Source organism: Vulpes vulpes, chromosome 15 (genome assembly GCF_048418805.1).
Source record: "Vulpes vulpes isolate BD-2025 chromosome 15, VulVul3, whole genome shotgun sequence".
In the NCBI taxonomy this organism is placed as follows: domain Eukaryota; kingdom Metazoa; phylum Chordata; class Mammalia; order Carnivora; family Canidae; genus Vulpes; species Vulpes vulpes.
Window position 1 is genome coordinate 680,461 of NC_132794.1, and position 21,943 is coordinate 702,403.

Here is a 21,943-nt window from a genome sequence, read left to right on the forward strand (position 1 = left end):
CTGAGACCATCTCCCCACCTGGCCTGGGTTTTATCTTTGCCCCACGGCCCTTCCTTGCTTTGAGAATTCTCTCCCACCTGGGAAGACTGTCCTGATACTCCTGTTGTCCCTAAACTCTGCTGAGAGACTGAACGGCTCATTCCTTTCCTGTCATGTCTCCGCCCCGTTGTTAATTATCCTCTCATTCCTGAGGCAGGCCTTAGCTGGGTATAAAACCCTAGATCGTCAGTCGGGGCTGTGTCTCCATCATTTTCCTGGCTCTGGGAATCTTGCTGAGAAGCCTGCTGTTGGTCTCACTGGTCCACTGTTCAGGCACAGAACTGCAGTGTGTCTGGATGTTGGGCAGTAGCATCTCTGTTGGAAATGGGGACTCTGCTTCCTATTTAAGACAAGACAAGGAAGGGAGTGAGCTCCTTGTGAGGACACAGCAGGTTGGCACCAGAGCCAGAATGAGAGCCCGGGCCTCCAGACTCCCCAGCGAGTGCTCTCCCAGGACCTTGCTCCCCTCAGAGGAGTGTGGTCTGCAGGCTGCTGTGCTCGCTGTCTCAGGCGATGTGTAAGGGGCGAGCGAGCAGGGGACCACACTCCCGTGGTGATGTTCTTTCTTCCCTAATTGGATGCACGTCTACCAAGGGCAGGGCTTCTACCTTCCCTTTTCCTTATGCTCGTTGACAGTGCAGTGTCACGGAGCACGGTAGGCTCATTTGAAAGAGAACAGACCTGGGTGCTGGGTGACCTGGGTTTAAATCCAAACTGCCGCTGAGAGCTGTGTGGTCTTGGACAACTAGCTAATATCTCTGCGTCTTGCTCTTCTCGTTTATAAGTTGAAGGCATCGCCATCTTCCTGTAGGGCATGGAGATGTTGGGGCGCATAGTAGATGTGTGGCAGGCCCTTGGGACCGGCCTGCTGGAGAGGCGTTCGAGGCTGATGACATGGGACTGCGAACAACTGACTCAGAGCCACCAAGATGCCACTGTCAGGAGGAGAGGAAGGGCTCACCGTAGGAGGACAGAAGTCGGCTCTTCCGCGTCCCCGTGAGCACCTAGACCTGAGGGCACCTCTGGCTGGGAGATGTCTCGGGCTTCTCTGCTCCACCACGTGGATGGTGTAACTGCATTCGGCTACCACCATCTCTATTGTTCTGAGAGTGGAGGAGAAAGAGAAAACCAGATGCCGTTCCCTGGCCTACTCCGTGAGGCCATCTGGAGCCTTCCGGTCCTGTTCCCCAGAACTGTGAGCAAGTGTGCACTAAGGAGGGGTGAGCGTTTTGGTGCTTTTGCTGGAGGCTGGCTACTTTCCTCCAGCACTGGGGTGAATGGCAGTTTCCAGATGGGTTTCAGGCCTCGCTGTGAATAATGTCTGTTTGCTTCAGAATCGCTTAAAAGCAGGGTGATACACAAGTGAATGAAAAAGAACATTTTGAACTTATTTTCTCCAGGACAAAGCACGTGCACTGAAGGGCTCTGCAAAGATAAATTCCTTCACCTAACACAATGACCTAACACTTCGGGCGCAAGTGTTTCGGGTGCCCGCTGACCCGGTCAGTCCTCCCCGATGCTGGTGCCAGCACCCACCTGAGCCGAGCGCCAGCAGAGCTGAAGGACGCGTGGGGCTCAACACAGAGGAGAGACCAAATCTCTTCTTATGAAAGTCCTGGCAGGCCAGACAGTCCTCTGTCCAGCAGATTCCCCTGAAATGAAAGCTGTTTATAAGACACGCCAGAGCCTGGATCATGCTTTGAAAATGTTTTCTAAGCTCTGTGATAACCTCCCCAGGGTCACATCTGGCCCGAAGGCCGCGTGCCAAACACTCCATGCTTAGAGCTGAATCTGCAAGTTCACAACAGGAGGGAAAAATACAATAGAATGTGTCAAAATACCTTCCTTGGAGGGAACCTAAGGACACAGAATTTGTTGATTACGAACTTGTTTATCTCATGGTGTCATGACTGGTCCACGCGTGGCCAACGCCTTATGTCCTCACCAACATTACGTGTTGTCAGTCTTTTGAACTTCAGCTTTTTGTTAGTACAAAGTGGTATCTGATTGTGGTTGTAACTGGCGTATTTCTGATGGCTAATCATGTTGATCACCTATTGGTGTGATTATTGGATATCGTTGTATTTGTTTTCGTTTTTTTTTTAAAGAAATGACTCTTCAAGGCTTTTGCTCACCTTTAATTGGGTTGTCTTTTAATTATTGACTGACAGGGTTCTTTATATATGATGAATACAAGTCATTTTTCAGATATATGCATTATAAATATGGTATCCCATTCAGTAGCTTGCCTATTTATATTTTTAACTGTGGGTTTTGATAAGGAAGTGCTTTGAATCTTGATAAGCTTAAATTTATGTTTTATTATTTCATGGTTAGTGATCTCTGCATATCCTGTCAGTGCAAAGGTTGCAAAGCTATTCTCTGGATTTTCTTCTGGAGGTGTTACAATTTTAGCTTTTATGACTAGGTTTTTGATAGATCCATCCTGAACTATTTTTCATGTATGTTGTGAGACAGGCATTAAGATTCATATTTATTCCTTATGGCTAACCAGCTGTTCATGCACAGTTTGCTGACAGACTCTTCCCCCTAATGAGTTGTTTCAGTGGCTCGTTTGAAAATAAATGGACTAGATAAGTGCTGGCTTATTTCTGGACTATATTCTGTTTCATTGATCTATTTATCTGCCTTTACATCAATACCACACTCTCATAATTATTAGACCTTACTAAGTCTTCAAATCAGATATGTAGTATAAATTCTGATTTGGTTGTTTTTTTCTCCAAAACTTGATCCTTTGGCATTCTCACGTGAATTTTAGAATCAACTATTACTTTCTATTTTTAAAAAGTCTACCGGGATCTTTATCGACATTTATGAAACCTATATATCAGTTTGGGGGAAATTGGCATATTAATAGTATTGATGTATCCCATCCTTGAGCATGATACCTATTTTCATAAATGAGTTTTCAAAATTGTCAAAATTAGATTTTTCTTAAATTTTTCTCAGCAATGTTTTATAGTTTTCTGTGGAGGGGGTCTCGTGTATCTTTCATTCAATTTAAACCAAAGTATCGTTAAATTTTGATGCCATTCCCGGTATTTTTTCCATTAAATGGTTGCATTTTCCAGTTGTTTGTTGCTAGTGTATAAAAAATTCATCTGATTATTGTATTGACTTTATATCCTATGACTTTGCATAATTCACTTGTTCTTAATTTTTTGTTGTTAATCTTCAGGATTTTCTCCATACACAATTATATCCAACAAAGACAAGTTTACTTCTTCCTTCCCTGTGTTTATCATTTTTATTTCTTGTTCTTATCTTATTGAACTTAACTAGGAACACCAGTACAGTGTTGAATAGAAGTAATAAGAGCCAACATCTTTCCCTTGCTCTCAATCTTAAATGAAAAACATTCAACATTTTACTACAAAGTGTGATGTTATTCATAACTTTTCAGCTTAAGGAAGTTCTTTTCTATTCTCCGTGCTTGATAGTCTTTAAGATGAACAGGTTTTGAATTTTGTCACAAGGTTTTTAATACATTTATTTAGATGATCTTATGGATTTCATCTTTTAATCTATTAAGGTAGTGAATTACATTTATTGAGTTTTGAATTGAATTCCTAGAATTAAACCTCACTTGATCATGATGGATTGTCCTTTGTGTATTGCTGTTTGATTAACATTTTGTTTTTCTTTGTTTTTCATTTATGCTCAGTAAGGATATTGATCTGTAGTTTTTCTTTCGTTTTGTAAAGGTTTGGTATGAGGATTATTATGGCTTTATAAAGTGATTTGGGAAGCATTCCATGGTCTTTTGTTCTTTTTTGAAAGGGTTTGTGAATAATAGGTATTATTTATTTCACAAATATTTGATATAATTTACCAGCGAAGCCATCTGAACTTGTAAATTTCTTTGTAGGAATGTTTTAAAGTATGAATTCTATGTTTATTTATTCTTGGGTCAGTTTTGGTAAGTCCAGTCTTTCAAGGATTTTATCCATTTCATCTAAACAGTTGGATTTATTGATACAACATTGTTTATAATATTCTACTAATTTTAGTAGTGGCTTTGAGACATAATTCATCTGCCAGAAAAATTCACCATTTAAAAGTATATATTTCCATGGTTTTTAGTATATTCATAAGGTTGTGCAATCATCATCATGATCTAACATTACAAACCCCCAAAGAACCCTTATACCCATTGGCAATCCCTCCATTTCACACCCTCCCAGCCCCTGGCAAGCACCGATCTCTGTCCCTGTGGATCCCTATCCTGGAGAGTTGAGATCATACAATGGTCTTCTGTGACTGGCTTCTTTTATTCAGCATAATGTCTACATGGTTCATGCAGGTTGTAGCATGAATCAGTACTTCACTCCTTTTATGACTGAGTAATATTCCACTGCATGGACACACTGTCTTTTATTGATCCATTCATCACTTGATGAACATTTGGGTTGTTTCCATATTTTGCCTTTTATGGATATGAATAATGCTGCTATGAATATTCATGCACAAGCTTTCTGTGTAGACATGTTTGGAATTCTCTTGGGTATATGCCATAGTGTAGAATTGCTGGATCATGTAGCATCTTCATGTTTAACATTTTGAAGAATTGCCAACTGTTTCCAAAGTGGCTGCACCATTTTGTATTCCCATTGAAGGGCACAAGGGTTCTAATTTCTCCACATCCTTGCCAACACTCATTATTGTCTGTCTTTTTATTAGAGCCATCCTAGTGGGTATTGAGGTCTATCTCACTGTGGTTTTGATTTGCATTTCCCTGATGGTTAATACTGTGAGTAATACTGGAGTTCCTGGTTGGCTAAGTTGGTGGAGCATCTGACTCTGGATCTCGAGGTTGTGCAACTTCAGGCAGAGTGTGTAAGTTTACTTAAAAATCAAATCTTAAGGGTGCCTGGGTGACTTAGTCGGTGAAGGGTCTGCCTTCGGCTCAGGTCATGATCCCAGGGTCCTGGGATCGAGCCCCACATCTGGCTCGCTGCTCAGTGGTGAGCCTGCTTCTCCCTCTCCCTCTGCCTGCCACTCTACCTGCTTGTGAGTCCACACACACTCTCTCTCTCTCTCTCTCATTCTGTCAAATAAATAAATAAAATCTTTTAAAAAAATCAAATCTTGAAAAAATTATGTGAGCACTATCTTAGTGTGCTTACTGGGTATTTAGATAGCTTCTCTGGAGAAATATGCACTCAAACCTTGGCTTTTAAAAACTAAAAACACAGAAAAATATAATTTTATATTAACTGATAGTTACCTAGTTACTGTCTTAGTCAGTTTGGGCTGCTGTAGTAAATACCAAAGACTGGATGGCTTATAAACAACAGAAATTTCTCACAGAAATTTCTGAAAGCCCAAGATCAGGGGACTGGCACAATCACGTACTGCTGAGGGGCCCCTTCTGTGTTGCAGATTGCCAACTTCTCACTGTGTCCTCACATGGTGGAAGGGGCAGGCAGCTCTCTGGGGTTCCATAAGGGTACTAATCCCATTTATAAGGGCTCTACCCTCATGACCTAATTACCTTCCAAAGTCTCCACCTTAAGTTAGGTGTTAGGATTTCAATATATGAATTTCGGGAAACATTCAATTTCTGAAAAATACAAACATCAGGTCCATAGCAGTTTCCCTTTGTGGTGTTCTTCATTTTCCCTGGCATCCTTAATTCCCATAGGGGACATGTTTAGTTGTCATAACTGGAAGAGGGTGCTCCTGGAATCCAGTAGGTAGAGGCCAGGGATGCTGCAAAATGTGGTATGATGCACAGGATAGCGTCCCCCCTCCCCGCTCTCCTCCCCCCGCCCCAGATTTATATGGCCCTACACGTCAATACAGCCATGGTTGAGAACTTGCTGGAGATCCATGTTTATATTCAGCATCATTTCTCTTCAGTCCCCAAATCTGCCTTTAGCATTTCTTATTGTGGAGGTTCAATTGCTTCATAATATTATTTACATTTTTGGTTTTTTTTTTTTTTTAGCTTTGGTTTATCTGAAAATCTCAAATTTACCTTACTATTTGAAGGATTTTTCTGATTATAGGATTTTAGGTTGAAGATGTTCTTTTCTCTCAGCACTTTAAACATGTTGCCTTCATTGCTTTCTGCCTCCCAATGTTTCCAGTGGAATCAACCACTTTAAAAAAAATCATTGTTCTCTATGTAATACTTATTCTTTCTCTGTTTATAAGATTTTTCTTTATTTGTGGCTTTCAGCAGTTTGATTATGGTTAGTTGTGGTTTTCTTTGTATTTACCATGTTTCAGATTCATTCATTTCTTAAGTATATGAATTGATCCTTTTCATCAGATTGGAATATTTGGGCCATTAGTTTTTCAAATATTTTTCTATCTTAATTGCTCTCTTTGATTTTTGGACTCCGAAATGCTCATATCTTAGACTACTTGATAGTGATCCTGCATTTCACATGTTCTTTAAATATTTTTTCCTCTTTTCTCCAGTTTGAATACTTTTCACTAGCCTTTTTTCAAGTTCACTGATACCTTCTTCTGTGTTATCCAATCTAAGCCCATCCACGGATAGTTTTTCCTTTCACAGACTATTTTTTGGTCTTTAAAAAAAATGCATTTTCATTCATTTCCTGAAATATACCATTGTTCATTCATATCTCAAAATGATTGTTTTTGTTTATTCTTATTCCAATAACTAAACTGTCGATAGTTTCTCCACAAGTATCTCATAGTTGTTTTGTTGTATTCTTCACATTGTGCAGAAAAGAACAAAAGAAACTGAAGAATTTTGTTTTGCTCTGTTCCTTGCTGATTGCAGTCCCCTTCCTCTGAATGCAGTAGAGGTGAGGAACTCAGCACCCAGCCTTCCGCCAGTGTCTAGTAGAGCCAGAGAAGTTGCGGCTTTCCTCAGGTTGAGTTAACTTGTGATGAGCCCAACTTTAAATCCTGAGCGAATAAGGAGCTTTTGGAGCTTGTCAGTGTTTGGGCCGAGAAGGGCTGACTGCAGTTTCAACTCATACAGAGGCACTGAATCCATTAACCAAGTCCAGCATGGGACATTGTGATTTCTCTCTCCAACCCCCTTCTAACTTGTCCATCAGTCCCTACAACCATCTAAAGTCCAGCTGCCAGTCATTTGCTTTTGTAAATTTTCTTCATCCACAGCAGCCCAGCTCTACCAGCTTCAGTAAGGAAGTACACAGCTGTTACGTCTCTGCACAGTCATGCTTGTTTCTTTCTGGAATTTTCTCAAGACTTCCTTCTGTCCTCTGTTCTTCCCACTCTTAGAAAAATATAATTCTGTCGTGGTTTCTCTTGTTCCCATGGGAATAGAGATCACTCTCATCCAAATATGAATCAGAAATCTCTTGTACTTGGCATTTTTGCTACATGCTTTTTTCCAGTCAACAGTATGTGATGGACATCTGTCCTTGTGAACACAAACGGGTTTACTACATAATTGTAGAGCTTTAAACGCTTTTAATTTATTTTAAAAAGTAATGACTTTTTCACTATATGCAACCTGGTAAAGTATTAAAAGCACAGACATACGATAAAAATAATATTTAAGTTCACTGTTGTTTTATCTCTTGCCTTCTTTTTTATTGAGGAATAATTCACACACAGCCAAGTGCCTACATCCTAAGTGTACAACCCAGTGAATTTTACATACATTTACACTTTGCGATCACCACTGAGATCAAAATACAGGATACTTCCATCATGACTTGCCAGTCAGGGTTCTCTCCAGGAGGCAATAATTATTTTGAATTCTGGGTCTGGCTTGCGTGGCGGGCGCCGCACCTGAGGAGCGCCCCGCGCGGATCCCCCTCGGGCCCAGCGGCCGCTCCTGAGCCCCCCGGCCCGCGGCGCTGCCTGCCGCCTCCCGTCCAGGCTCCCAGCCCCCTGCCTGGGCTGCGCCCCCTCCGGGCCTCCAGGAGCCGCCACTCCGGCTCCACGCTCCTGCCAAGGCAGGCCCACGTGCCGGCGCCAGCTGTCCGCCCGCCTGGCGCCCTGCGTCTGCCCGGTCACCTGCGTGGTCACCTGCGTGGTCGCCTGCCCGGTCACCTGCGCGGTCACCTGCGCGGTCACCTGCGTGGTCACCTGCGCGGTCGCCTGCGTGGTCACCTGCGCGGTCGCCTGCCCAGTCACCTGCGGGGTCGCCTGCCCGGTCACCTGCGTGGTCGCCTGCGTGGTCACCTGCGTGGTCGCCTGCGGGGTCACCTGCAGGGTCGCCTGCGGGGTCGCCTGCGTGGTCACCTGCGTGGTCACCTGCATGGTCGCCTGCCCGGTCACCTGCGTGGTCGCCTGCGGGGTCACCTGCATGGTCGCCTGCGTGGTCGCCTGCGGGGTCACCTGCATGGTCGCCTGCGTGGTCGCCTGCCCGGTCACCTACATGGTCACCTGCGTGGTCGCCTGCGTGGTCACCTGCGTGGTCGCCTGCCCGGTCACCTGCCCGGTCACCTGCGCGGTCACCTGCCCAGTCACCTGTGTGGTCGCCTGCGTGGTCACCTGCCCGGTCACCTGCGCGGTCGCCCTGCCTCCTCAGGTAGCGCGGTGTGGCCTGCGGCGCGGAGAGCCCTGCGGGTCCAGCCCTTCTTGCTGCCCTCAGCCCAGCCAGCCCTGGACTCTGCCGGGGAGAGGGGGGTGCGGACACCCTGCAGCGGCCCCCACAGCCTCTCCTGCCACATTCGGGGGCCATCTGGGAGGACGGAGATCAAACGCAAGCCTGAGAGGAAACTTCATGGGATCCGCCTGGCAGCAGATGAACAAAGATGCAGCTCGCAGACCTCACAGAGGAGCGGCATGAAGGCAGAAGTAGCCCGGACCTGACCGGGAGTGGCGTCTCGCCAGACACAAGGTGGTGGCCGGCAGTGACGTGCACGCACCCATCACACCTGGAGTGCAGGCCGCAGCTACAGGCCCTTGTCCTTTACTCCCACAGCCATGGGGTAGGCACTTGGTTTTTTTTTTTTTAAGATTTTATTTATTCATGAAAGACACACAGAGAGGCGGAGACACCGGCAGAGAAGCAGGAGGCAGCAAGGAGACACAGAAGCAGGCTGGCAGGAGGAGCCGGATGCGGGACTTGATCCCAGGACCCTGGGGTCACACCCTGAGCAGAAGGCACGGGCTCCGCCGCTGAGCCCCCCAAGCGCCCGGGCTAAGCACTCTTACAGGTTATAAGCCTCATTTATACCCTTTATCAGACTTGGCCAGTCCCAGGCACCGTGCGGGTGCCTAGCACCCTGACATGCAGGACTGCAGTCTACTGGGGGTACTTCTGTTGCCCCCCATCAGAGAAGAGCAAACAGAGGAACCAACAGCCAGAATCTGAACCCAGTCACTGGCATTTGCGCCCGTGCTCTTAGCCTCAGTGCTCAGCAGCCTCTGGCATGGCAGTCCAGGGCCAAAGCCTGGAAGCTACTGAGTCTGGGGTTAAGTCCTGCAAAGATGAGATCTGATTAGCCTGGACCCCAGCCTGGTGGAAGGTTCCCACGGATCTCTGCTAATTCATGGGTACTCTCACTTTCATGGCCTCTGTGCCCCAGCACCAGGGTCTGTCCACTGTCCCTGGTCCTACTCTGTATCCACCGGGTACAGGACTCCTCATGTCTCAAGACCCCTCACAAACCTTGAATGAGAAACAGACCAGACTGAGTGGCACATGGGCAGTGGAGGAGAGGGTCCATGTAGGACACGAAAAGGTGCCTGACCTGAAGTCCACTTTGCTCTCTCTGGCTCACCTCCCAGTCTCTGCATTTTTGTCTTCCTTCTCACATTTAAACTTCTCTAGTGAGTTAAACTCCTCTCCCTACTGTGTTGGACACCCCCATCATATCCTCTATCACCGTGCCGCATAGCCCCATCCCTCACTGGCTGAAGCTCTGGAGGAAGACCCTGCTTGCCCTTCAGCCGGGGATCAAGGTCACCACTCCACACCTTTGAAGAGTGACTTTTGGCTCAGGAGGCTGGGTGAGGCCGGTTCTCAGTCCCACTACCCTCAAACCAAGGATACGGACAACACAGGGATTTGGAGAAGTGAAGCCAAACAACAGCAAAAGCCTTTGTTGTTGAAAGGGAAGGAGGGAGACGAACCCCCTGCTGCAAAGCAGCACTTGCCCCCACCCTGCCTGGAAGCTGTGGACAGAGAAGACTGAAGTCAGAATCTTGGGGAAAACGCCCGCCAGTCCTGTCACAGAAGACAGCGGAAGGAGACGGAGACAGCAGCCCTGGGAAAGGAGGGGAGAGTTTCAAAGAGGGTAGTGGCCTTCTCACCGCTTTCCTCTTGTCCCAGCCGTAGTGACGGTGATTTCTTCTGGGCTAGGATAGGGTGGCTACCCGGCAGGGAGAAAGAGGAAGCGTCCAGTGCAGCTTATCCTGAACAACGGACAGGAATGTGGTCGAAGACAAGGAAAGGAGAAGGCAAGTGAAAGACCAGAGAGAATAGGCTGAGGGGCAGGCGCAGGGAACGTGCGAGCCCTGGGCTGCCTGCGGTGAGCTTTATTCCCTTCTGAATTGGGGGAAAGATATGAAAGGCATTAACTCCCAGAAGGAGGTAGAATAGGCAAAAGCAGAGCCAGCTCTCAGATTTGGGGGTGACACCCGAGGACACCGTGCCCTGGACCAGGTGTGTTCTGGACAGGGTAGAGCGAGTTCCCGCACCGGACAGCTGAAGCCAGAGCCCAGGCCTGCAGCCAGCAAAGCCCACAGGCTGGCTTGGTCTTCTGGTGGGGGAGGGAGAACACTGAGGTGGTTCACCTGAACACTTAAGAATAAGGAAGACGTTCAGCAAGAGCTAAGCAGGCTACACACGAGCAAGGAAAATACAGGCAAAGCCGACGTTTTGAAGCTTTTCTCCGTAGGGCTCCGCAGCTGGACCACAGGACACAGAAAATGATTGAGTAACTGTTTTCTCAATTCTCCCAGCCTGGTTTATGACTAGTTCTATTCCAGATGCAGAGGATCAAGGTGATTTGTTATCAGCAACAGATGTCTTAGGGCTTTAGGATTTATTTTTCTTTGGGAACCCAGTTGAGAAAGGCTGAAAGAAGCCTAATATGAAAAATTCTTTTCTGGAAGAAAAATACCCAAGGGAGTAAAATCCCATGGGCACTTTCAGTTGTGGAGGTAATGTCAGTTGTGCTTAAAAAAAAAAAAAAAGATTGGAGTGGTAGTGATGTGATGGTCAATGAGAGGTGGAGAAGGAAATTGTCCAGTCACAGATGGGATGAGGGAACTGAAGCACCGAAAAGTCAACAAAAGCTGTGCCATGTCAAGTCAGTCAAGTAGAAAAGCAGGAAACAGTATCAAATATGAAATTACTCTGAATGTTAGCCCCCAGGGACTCTGTTAAATAGAACAAAACTCTTTCACCAAGAGATGAAAGGAGAAGCTACAAGACAAAGATAGATGATGAGCACAGGCTTAACTCTATAGAAAGGCAACTCCCAGCAACTACAGGACAGTGTCTCAGAAGAAAATTTCATAAATTATGATGAGGTAAAATTGACCAAAGAAATCACGAGGTTTGAGGGAGGGATTATGAGTGTATTAGAATATTGACCTTTCACGATGGGAAGGCACAGATAGTTTCTAAGTTAAAAAAAAAAAAATCAAGGAAGAGGGGCATCTGGGTGGCTCAGTTAAGCTTACACCTTTAGCTCAGGTCATGATCTCAGGGTCCTGGGATCAAGCCCCGTGTCAGGCTCCCCATGCAGCAGGGAGTCTGTTTGACCCTCTCCCTCTGCCTCCCATCCTGCTCCTGCTTTCCCTCTCTCCCCAAAAAATAAAATATTTTATTATTTTTTAAAGATTTTATTTATTTATTCATGAGAGATGGAGAGAGGGAGAGGCAGAGACCCAGGCAGAGGGAGAAGCAGGCTCCACGCTGGGAGCCCAACGCAGAGCTTGATCCCGGGTCTCCAGGATCACACCCTGGGGCAAGGGCAGTGCTAAACTGCTGAGCCACCCGGGCTTCCCATAAAATACTTTGAAAAGTCAAGAAACATTTATAAAGGGACCCAGACCCAGGAGGAGCAGAACTAAAATAGAAATGAGCATGAATTGAAATCAGCAAAAGCCTTTATTGTTGGAAGGAGGGAAATCAGAAAGTAAGCAAGGGGAGGAGAATTGTGATTAAGAGGCAGGCATTGATTTTCTTATCTTCTTTAGCATTCTTAGCATTTTTTAGCATTTAGCAAATATTGTCTAGATATGCTAATTCTAGGAAAAGTATTAGGGTATATGAAAGAAGAAACTGGAGTGATTAAACAGATTGTAACTTTCAAATTACCAGGAGGAAAAAACACCCTTCAGAAAGAAGAAAGTCAAATAGCAAGAGTGAAAAAATTTAAAAAGCCTTTTATGCTAGCATTAAGGCAAAAACTGTTATGTCCAATACAAATTAAATAAACTCATCATTGAAAGTAATAGCAAAGCCCACATACATATTATAAATAAGAAATTAAAAGTGATTCAGAAAAGGTCCATTAAACTTTAGGGAAACAAGGCACATTGATTTTAAGACTCAAATTATGAAACAAGTTAAAACATCATATGTTTATGAAGAAGATAAAACTGTCGTAAATCTCAATACACCAAATAACAGTGATAAAAATATGTGAAATTGACTACTTTTCTGGGACACGGACATAGTTTTCCCTATTCCACCCACTAAGTATAGCTAAAAATCTGGATATTGTATATAAAACAAGTTTAAGCAGATTCTGCAGGGTAGAGAGAAGAAGAGAAACCAACCAGAGACATTAACTGAGGAGCACCAGGTGGGAGTTCCCTGGGTTTTGTTTTTGCCTCATACATTTCAGACTTGGAGCTGAGGAAGCTGGTAACTTAAAGTAAGTAGTAATGAGTGCAGACAAAACTAGTTGCAACAAAAACTTGCTCTTTCTGGTCAAAGGACCAGGAAATGGGCAACCTAGAAAGACAGAAAACTTTGAGACAATCATCTCTTTATTCTAGTTATAAATGACATAAAAGGAGGAGGACTGCAGCACCACTCCCACCATGCAAGCATAGTCTAAGTGGAGGAGCCTAGATTTGCATCCTCACAGGAATATTACAGGATGCCAAGTCCAGAGCCAGGATTTTCATCCTCTTCAGTTGGTAATGAGGCATGATTCCCTGCAGTTCAATGGAGACCATGGAAAGACAGGGCTTCTGTTACCCAGCAGCAAGGAGGTATCCTTCCCCCTGCTCACTGGAGTGGCGTCAGAGGAGCATGTTGAAGAGTTAGGACTCACACATGGCTCAGCAGTAATGAGGCCACGTCCAGTGTGGTATCAGTGGAGCCACATGGGGAGTTGGAACCCCCACCATCACCCAGAAGTAACAGAGTCCTCCTTCCCTCAATGGAGGGTTCCATGGGGAACATGTACTTCTACCTGCACCCGGCAGTGACAAGGTTGTGCCTCCTGTCTTTGCCAGAGCATTGTCAATGAAAGCCAACTAAAACAAGGTTTAAGGGATCCCTGGGTGGCGCAGCGGTTTGGCGCCTGCCTTTGGCCTAGGGCGCGATCCTGGAGACCTGGGATCGAATCCCACATCGGGCTCCCGGTGCATGGAGCCTGCTTCTCCCTCTGCCTGTGCCTCTGCCTCTCTCTCTCTCTCTCTCTCTCTCTGTAAAAAAAAAAAAAAAAGAAAAAAAAAACAAGGTTTAAGTGAAATCCGTAGTCCATAACATAATACAAAAATGCCCTCATTTCAGTCACACGTTACTATTATATCAAGAACCAGGAAGATCTCAAAATGAACGAAAAAGACAGTCAATAAATGCCAATACTGAGATAACAGAGATGTTGGAATTATCTGACAAAGTTTAAAGCAGTCATGATGAAAATGCTTCAGTGAAAAATTACCAATATGCTTGAAAAAAAATCGAAAGCCTCAACAAAGAAATGGAATCGAAAGTTTAATAAGATATAAGAAAGAACCAAAAGAAAAGTTTTAAACTTAACTATAATAACCAAAATAAAAGCTCAGTGGATGGGTTCAACAGTAGAATGAGGAAAGACTCAGTGAAATGGAAGCTAAAACAATAGAAATTACCCAGTGTGAACAATACAGAAATTATAAATTAACAACAACAACAGAGAGGCTCAGGGACCTGTGGGACTATGACAAAAGATTTGACATTCATGTCATCAGGGTTCCAGAGGGAGAGGAGCAAGAGGATAGGGCTGAAAAAGTACTCAGAGACTTCCACAAAGCTGCAAAATGAGTTCAATGGAAGAAAGATTGACATTTCAGTAAGTGGTTCTGAGTCAACTAGACGTTTATAAATTTAAAAACCTCCACCTAAGTCTCACATCTTATACAAACATTAATTTAAAATGGATCATTGCTGGGTAGCCCAGGTGGCTCAGCGGTTTAGCACCGCCTTCAGCCTAGGGCCTGATTCTGGAGACCCAGGATCGAGTCCCACATCAGGCTCCCTGCATGGGGCCTGCTTCTCCCTCTGCCTGTGTCTCTGCCTTTCTCTCTCTCTCTCTCTCTCTCTCTCTCTCTCTCTCTCATAAATAAATAAAATCTTAAAAAAAATAAAATGGATCATGGAACTAAATGTAAAACATAGAAATAATAAGACTATTAGAAAAAATAAAAAAATTTTAGAATCTAACACTAGGCAAAATTCTTAGACTTGACACCAAAAGCTTGATACATAATAGGAAAAATTTGTAAGTTGGACTTCATCAAAATCGGAAACTTCTGCTCTGTGAATGATCCTGTTAAGAGGATGAAAAGCTATAGAGTTGTAGAAAATGTTTACAAACCACATATCTGACATAGAACTAGTAATGAGTATATAAAGACCTCTTAAAGCTCAACAGGGGAAAAAAAACCAATCCAATTAGGAAATAGGCAAAAGACAGAAGAGAAATTTCACTGAAGAGGACATTGATGGGAAATAAACAATGAAAAAACATTAAACATCATTATATATAATGGAAATGTTAATTAGAGCCACAGTGAGATACTATTACATATTTATCAGAATGGCTAAAATGAAGGGTGGTGTTACCACCAAAAGCACCAAATATTGTTGAGGATATGGAGAGACTTACTTATACAGTGTTGGGGTAATGTAGGATTCTTATATCCTAAAATGATATAGGAATTCTGGAAAACAGTTTGGAAATTTAAAAAAATAATGCAACTACTGTACGACCAAATAATTGTATTCCTGGTCCTTTATCCCAGACAACTGAAGATTTATGCTCACGCAAAACCTGCACACGAATGTATATATCAGCTTTATTCATAAAAGCCTCAAACTTGAAACAACCAAATGTCCTTCAGTTAAACGAACTGTGGCACATCTATATCATGGAACACTACTCAGCAATAAAAAGGAATGAACTACTGATGCATACAACACCTAGATAAATCTCTAAAGAATTATGGTCAGTGAAAAAACAAAAATTCCAAAACACTTGTGAAATTACAAAAGTAAAGAAATGGAAAACATTTTAGTAATTGCCAGTAGTTAAGGATGGAGTGGAGGCGGGAGGGAAGGGGATATGACCGTAAAAGGGCAATGGAGGGATCCTCGTGGGGATGGAACTGTTCCGTATCACGACTCGGTCAGTGTCAATATCCTGGTTGTGTTGTGCTATAGTTTTGCCAGATGTTACCATCGGGGAAAATTGGGTAAAGCATACACAGGATCTTTCTGTATTGTTTCTTAAAACAGCATGTGAATCAATAAGTATCTCAGAATAAAGTATTAAAAAGTTTAAGAAAAAGTTTAAGAAACTTTAAAAGTTTAAGAAACATTTGAAAATCAATTAATATAATTCACCTTGATAACAAACTAAAAAAGAAACATGTATAATTACCTCAAAAGATGCAAAAAACACATCTGATAAAATTTAGTATCTTTTCTTTATTAAAAACACCCCAATAAACAGATCTACTGTTAATGATATTAAGATGTTATTTCTCCCCAAATTGATCTGTTGATTCAGTACAAATTTTAACAGACAGTTTCATAGAAATTGGTAAGATGATTTTAAAATTCAAATGCGGGGACGCTTGTGTAGCTTAGTGGTTGAACATCTGCCTTCAGCTCAGGGCATAATCCTGGGGTCCTGGGATCGAGTCCCACATCGGGACCCCTGCAGGGAGCCTACTTCTCCCTCTGCCTGTGTCTCTGCCTCTCTGTGTGTCTCATGAATAAATAAATAGAATCTTTAAAAAAAAACTCAAATGGGAATGCAAAAGACCTAAAATAACCAAAATGGCTTTGAAAAAGAACATTGGAGGACTGATCCTAGTTTCAAGACTTAAAAGCCATAGTAATCAGAACAGTGTAGTATTGAAATGATATATAAATGGATCATGGAGCAGAATAGAGTCCAGAAATAGATCCACATGTTTATTTACAACCGATTTTTACAAAGGTGCAAATGTAATTCAGTGAAAAAAGAAAAGCCTTTTCAACAAATGGTACTGGGATGATTGGATATCCACATGTAAAATAAAATGAGTGTTGATCCGTATCCTGCATCATATACAAATATTAACTCAAAATAGATAATTTAAAACATAAAACTATAATATTTATAGAACAATACTGGATTGGGCACTTTTTACATATGATCAAAAGCATGCTCCCTTTTTTTAAAAGATGAAATGGCCTTCATCAGAATTAAAAACATACTCTTTTTTTTTTTCCATGGGAGACACAGAGAAAAAGAGGCAGAGACACAGGTAGAGGGAGAAGCAGGCTCCATGCAGGGAGCCTGATGTGGGACTTGATCCTGGGTCTCCAGGATCATGTCCTGGACTAAAGGCAGGTGCTAAACCAGGAGCCACCCAGGGATCCCAAAACTTATGCTATTTGAAAGACGTTGTTATGGGAATGAAAAGACAAGTCACAGCCTGGGAGAAAATAATTGCAAATCATACATCTAGTAAGGGATTTGTATCCAACATATATAAAGAACCCTCAAAACTATATAATAAGATATACAACCCAATTTTAGAAAATAGACAAAGGATTTGAAAAGACATTTCACCAAAGAAGATATATGGATAACAAGCACATAAAACCTCTTCAACACCATGAGAACTGAGGGCAATACAAATACAATGAGATACCACTATACATCAGAATGGCTACAATTTAAAACGGACCATATCAATTGTTGATGAGGATGTGAAGCAACTGGAATTCTCATTCACTCCTGCTGGGAGAGTAAGATGGTACAATCACTTGGAAAACTGTTTCTTAAAAAGTTAAACATATCTATCATATGACCCAGTCATTTCATTCCTAGGTATGTACCTGAAAGAAATAAAGTGTCCACATGAAGATGTGTATACAAATGTTCATAGCTAATGAGTATGTGGCAAAATGGTCATGGCTATGAACGGTCAGTTGAGACTCCAGTTTTGCAGACTTTGTTTTTGGCGGGGGGGAATTTAGCAATAACTATCATTTTTTTTCCCAAGAGAAACTTAGTCCTCAGTTTGTGTGAGGCTGGCTCTGTGATTACCTCCTTCATTTAGAATATTTTGGATTACTCTGGATATTCAGAAAGCAATAGATGTAGAACTGTTATAGAAATACACATTAAAATATGTTGGTTATGTCAGACGAAATCAGAGAGGGAGACAAACCATTAGAGACTTTTCTTTTTTTTTGAGACTCTTAACCATAGGGGAAAAAATTGAGGATTGCTAGAGGAGAGGTGAGGTGGGGGATGGGGTCACTGGGGGACAGGCATGAAGGAGGGCACACGATGAGATGAGCACTCGGTGTTTTATGCAACTGATGAATCCCTGTACTCTACCTCTGAAACTCATACTACACTATATGTTAATTGAATTTAAATAAAATTTTAAATTTTAAAATTCAAATAAAATTTAAAATTTTATGTGTTTGTGCAGATTTTCCTTTACATGCCCTATTTTCTTTCCTTGTTATTAGATTTATTCCAAATGGGAACTTTGTTGAAAACATTTTAATTGTGTGACTGTTAGTGCTTTTGCAAAAGTTGCTTTTTAAAACTTCCAAACAAAGGCTAATTTCATCAGTGAGTATAGTTGGTATTATTTTTATCCCTAAATACTTCAGTGTGTGTTTCCTAAGAATAAGAACATTGTCTTACATAGCAGTGCAGTGATCAAATTAGGAAATTTAACATTGATACAGTGCCAATATCGAATCCACAGACTATTCAAATTTTGCTGATTGTCCCAATAATGTCCTTTATGGCTTTTTTCCCCCTACTGTCACATGATCCAGTCTCAGTTCACATGTGGCATTTATTGTCTCTAGTCTCCTTTAATCTGAAACAGCTCCTCAACCCTTCTTTGTGTTTTATGACTTTGACATTTTTGAGCAATAAAGACCAGTTATTTTATAGAATGTCCCTCAATTTGGGGTAGTTGGATGTGTCCTCAGGATTAGATTCTAATTATGCATTTATCTCATTATGTTATGGGCAGGAATGCCACAGAGATTACATTGTGTCTTTTTTCTGTATCCTATTAGGAGGCCCATAATATCTGTAAGTTTCAGGGTTTTTTTTTTTTTGTACGGTGTTTGGTTTCTCCTACACTCTTAGTTGAAAGAGTTTTCTTTCCTCAGCAGCTTAAATCTTTATCTTCCCCTTTTATTTATTTCTTATTTTTTTAAGATTTTATTTTGTTTATTCATGAGAGACAGACAGAGGCAGAGACACAGGCAGAGGGAGAAGCAGGCTCCCTCTGGGGACCCCAATGTGGGACTCGATCCCAGAGCCCTGGAGTGACGCCCTGAGCCGAAGGCAGACGCTCCACCCTGAGCCACCCACATGCTCCTAACTTCCCCTCTTTTAACCTGTGCTTTTCTTTGGGCCTCATGCGCACTCCCCTGAATATATGCAGTTCAGGGCGCAGCCAAGGACCTGGAGTTGACATGCAGATTTGTGGACAGACCCGCTGCCCCCCCTCAGCCCTCTCCTTTCACAGACCCTACGCAGACACGCACATGTCACACACAGGGTAGTTTGAGGTGGCTTATAGGCCTACATGGAAATGCTGAAACAAATGTTAGAAGAGAGTGTCCTCACAACTTGGGATTAGGCAAAAGATTTTTTAGGACACAAAAAAGTAAGCCTCGAGATAAAAATGGAATATTAGGCATTATAAAGATAATAATATTTTTCTTATTAAAGGTAACATTGAGAAGGTAATGATTAAACAAATCATGAGGTAGAAAAAATATTTGCAAAGTATATGTAACAAAGGACTTTTTAATCAGACTATCTATTAAAAGAATTTGTACACAACTACAGACACAGATCTAGAAAACTACACAGCCCAGTAAAATTGGGCAGAAGATTGCAGCAGGCACTAACTGATGGGTGGCCAGTCAATAAGTACTAGTCATTAGTGATCAGAGAGAGGAACATTAAAACCAGAATGGGTGTACCAGTCACACCCACCCGAACGCTAAAATTAATAAGCCTAGGAGCATTAAATGTTTTTTAATTTTTATTTATTTATTTGAGAATTAAATGTTAACAAAGATGTAGCAGCTGAAATGCATACATTTCTGATGGAAACACAAAAGGGTACGAAGACTTTGGTAAACAGTTAAAATGTTAAACAGATACTGTAGAATCTGGCAATTCTTCTCTTAGGTATTTATCCAAGAAAAGTGAAAATATTGGTCTAAATCAAAATCCGTACAGAAAAGTTTATAGCAGCTTCACTCATAAGAACCCAAACTTGGAAACCAGTCTAGTGACCCCCACTGTGTCAGGGATAATCAGAATACCCTTATAATGGAAACTGACTTCGCTCAGCAGCAGAAAGGAACAGACTCCCAACAGCGTGGCTGGACCTCAAAAACATTGTACATTGAGTGAAAGAATCCCAGACACAAAGGAGTACATAAATATATGATTCTGTTGTTCGGCAGCTCTAGAATAGACAACTCTAATCCATATTGTCAGAAAGACGTCAGTGGCTGCTTGGGGTCTGGGAGGAGGTCTGAGTTCGGGGATGTTGATGTTCTTGGCTGTGGTGGCTGCTATCCAGGGATGTACATTTGTCAAAGCTTAACCTAACTACACTTTTAAAACAGGTTCATTTAAGGGGTAATGGAAAGGGATGTGGGCGGGCTGGTTGGGGTGACTGGGTGATGGGCACTTGACGGGATGAGCCCTGGATGTTATGCTATATGTTGGCAAATCGAACTCCAATAAAAAAAATATACAAAAAAATAAAAAATAATAAAACAGGTTAATTATATTGTGTGTAAATTTGTTTTAGGGAAATTGATTTAAGTAAAAGAACACAGGGGTTATGTTTTTTTTTTTTTTTTGAAAGGGAGGTGTTGGTGGGAGGGCAGAGGGAGAGGGAGAGAAAGAATCTCAAGCAGACTCCCTGCTGAGCACAGAGCGGATGTGGGGCTTGATCTCACAACCTTGAGACCACGACCTTGAGCCGAAATCAAGAGTCAGATGTTTAACTGACTGAGCCACCCAGGCACCCCAGAGGTCGTGATATTGATATTGTAGAGGACACATTTGTGGCCAAGAAACATTAAATGAGAGGAGGAAGGACATGAGAATGTAGGCTACTTTTCATGACTGCATTTTAGAGACAGCTGTTTATGCAGCCAAGGACATAGCCACAATTGTCATGAAGCAGAAAACTAAGACATAATAGGAAAAACAGAAATCCCGTTGTAGGAGATTTAATGCTCCTCTATCAGTCCAGAACAGATCAAGGGGACATTTAGGATTAGGAATGGAGAAGTCCTATACAATATGGCATGGCAGGTCTTGTGGATAGCCATGGACGGTTATGCTCCAATCATAGAGAATGTACCTTTTCTGTTCCAGTACACACAGAAGAGTCAGGAAAACTGACCACAAACTGGGCCACAGTGAACATCTCAATTACAGATGCAGAAGTAAAGTAAACAACATGAGAAAAACTAAAAATCAAAACAGAAAGTATAAATGTTCCTTTGCCTATATATTTTAAAACTTTGCTTAAAAACTCTTGTGTCAAAGGGTAAAGACAAACCAATTTCAGAATTGCTAAGGAATGATGATAATGAAAACTTATCAGAATCTAGGGAATGTTTCTCAGGCAGTGTTCAGAGACAAAGCCTTATATTTATATCAAGAAAAACAAAAGAAGGAAAAATAAATAAATTAAATGTCCAATTCAAAAATTTTTCCCCAAAATTTTAAGTAAGAAAAATTAAATAAACTGAGAGTGGCCATTAATAAGGCAGCCAAGATTAACTAGTTGGAAAACAAGAGGACAGTAGAATTAACAAATAAAAACCCTGTTCTTTGAAAAAAACCAACAAAATAAATAAATCACTAGATACCGTAATCCAGAAAAGTAAAACCATAAATACATGTAACAAAAATCCTAAAAGGAGGAAGAAATGACTATTAAGATAGAGGAAGTTAAATCTTAAGAGATTACTTATAGCTCTAGGCCTAAACCCCCGGGTGAAAAGGTAAATTTTCTATGACTTACCAAAATTGAGTAAATAAATACAGAATGTTGAAGAAAATGCATCTGCATAGAAAAATTAGAACTATTTCTCTCCATCTCCCATACCCAAATTATCAGGCTTCAAAATAAACTAAGAAGAAAATTGATGATCTTCTCCATATATGCAAAAGATGATTGATTCCCTCATCTTTTATGGACAAATAGAAAAAAAAAAACCTAGTGTCTTTATGAGGTACACTGAGCACTTCCACTGACGTCAGGAGCATGATCAGAATGCGCACCGACATCACCCTGCCTATTTAGCATCCTACTGGAAGCATCACCAAATGCAGTATACACACATATTTTACACACACACATGCACACACGCAAGCGTAGGAATTGGAAAGGAAAAGGTAAAACCATCGCAGATTGTACTTCTGGTAAAATCAAGGCAATCAACTGA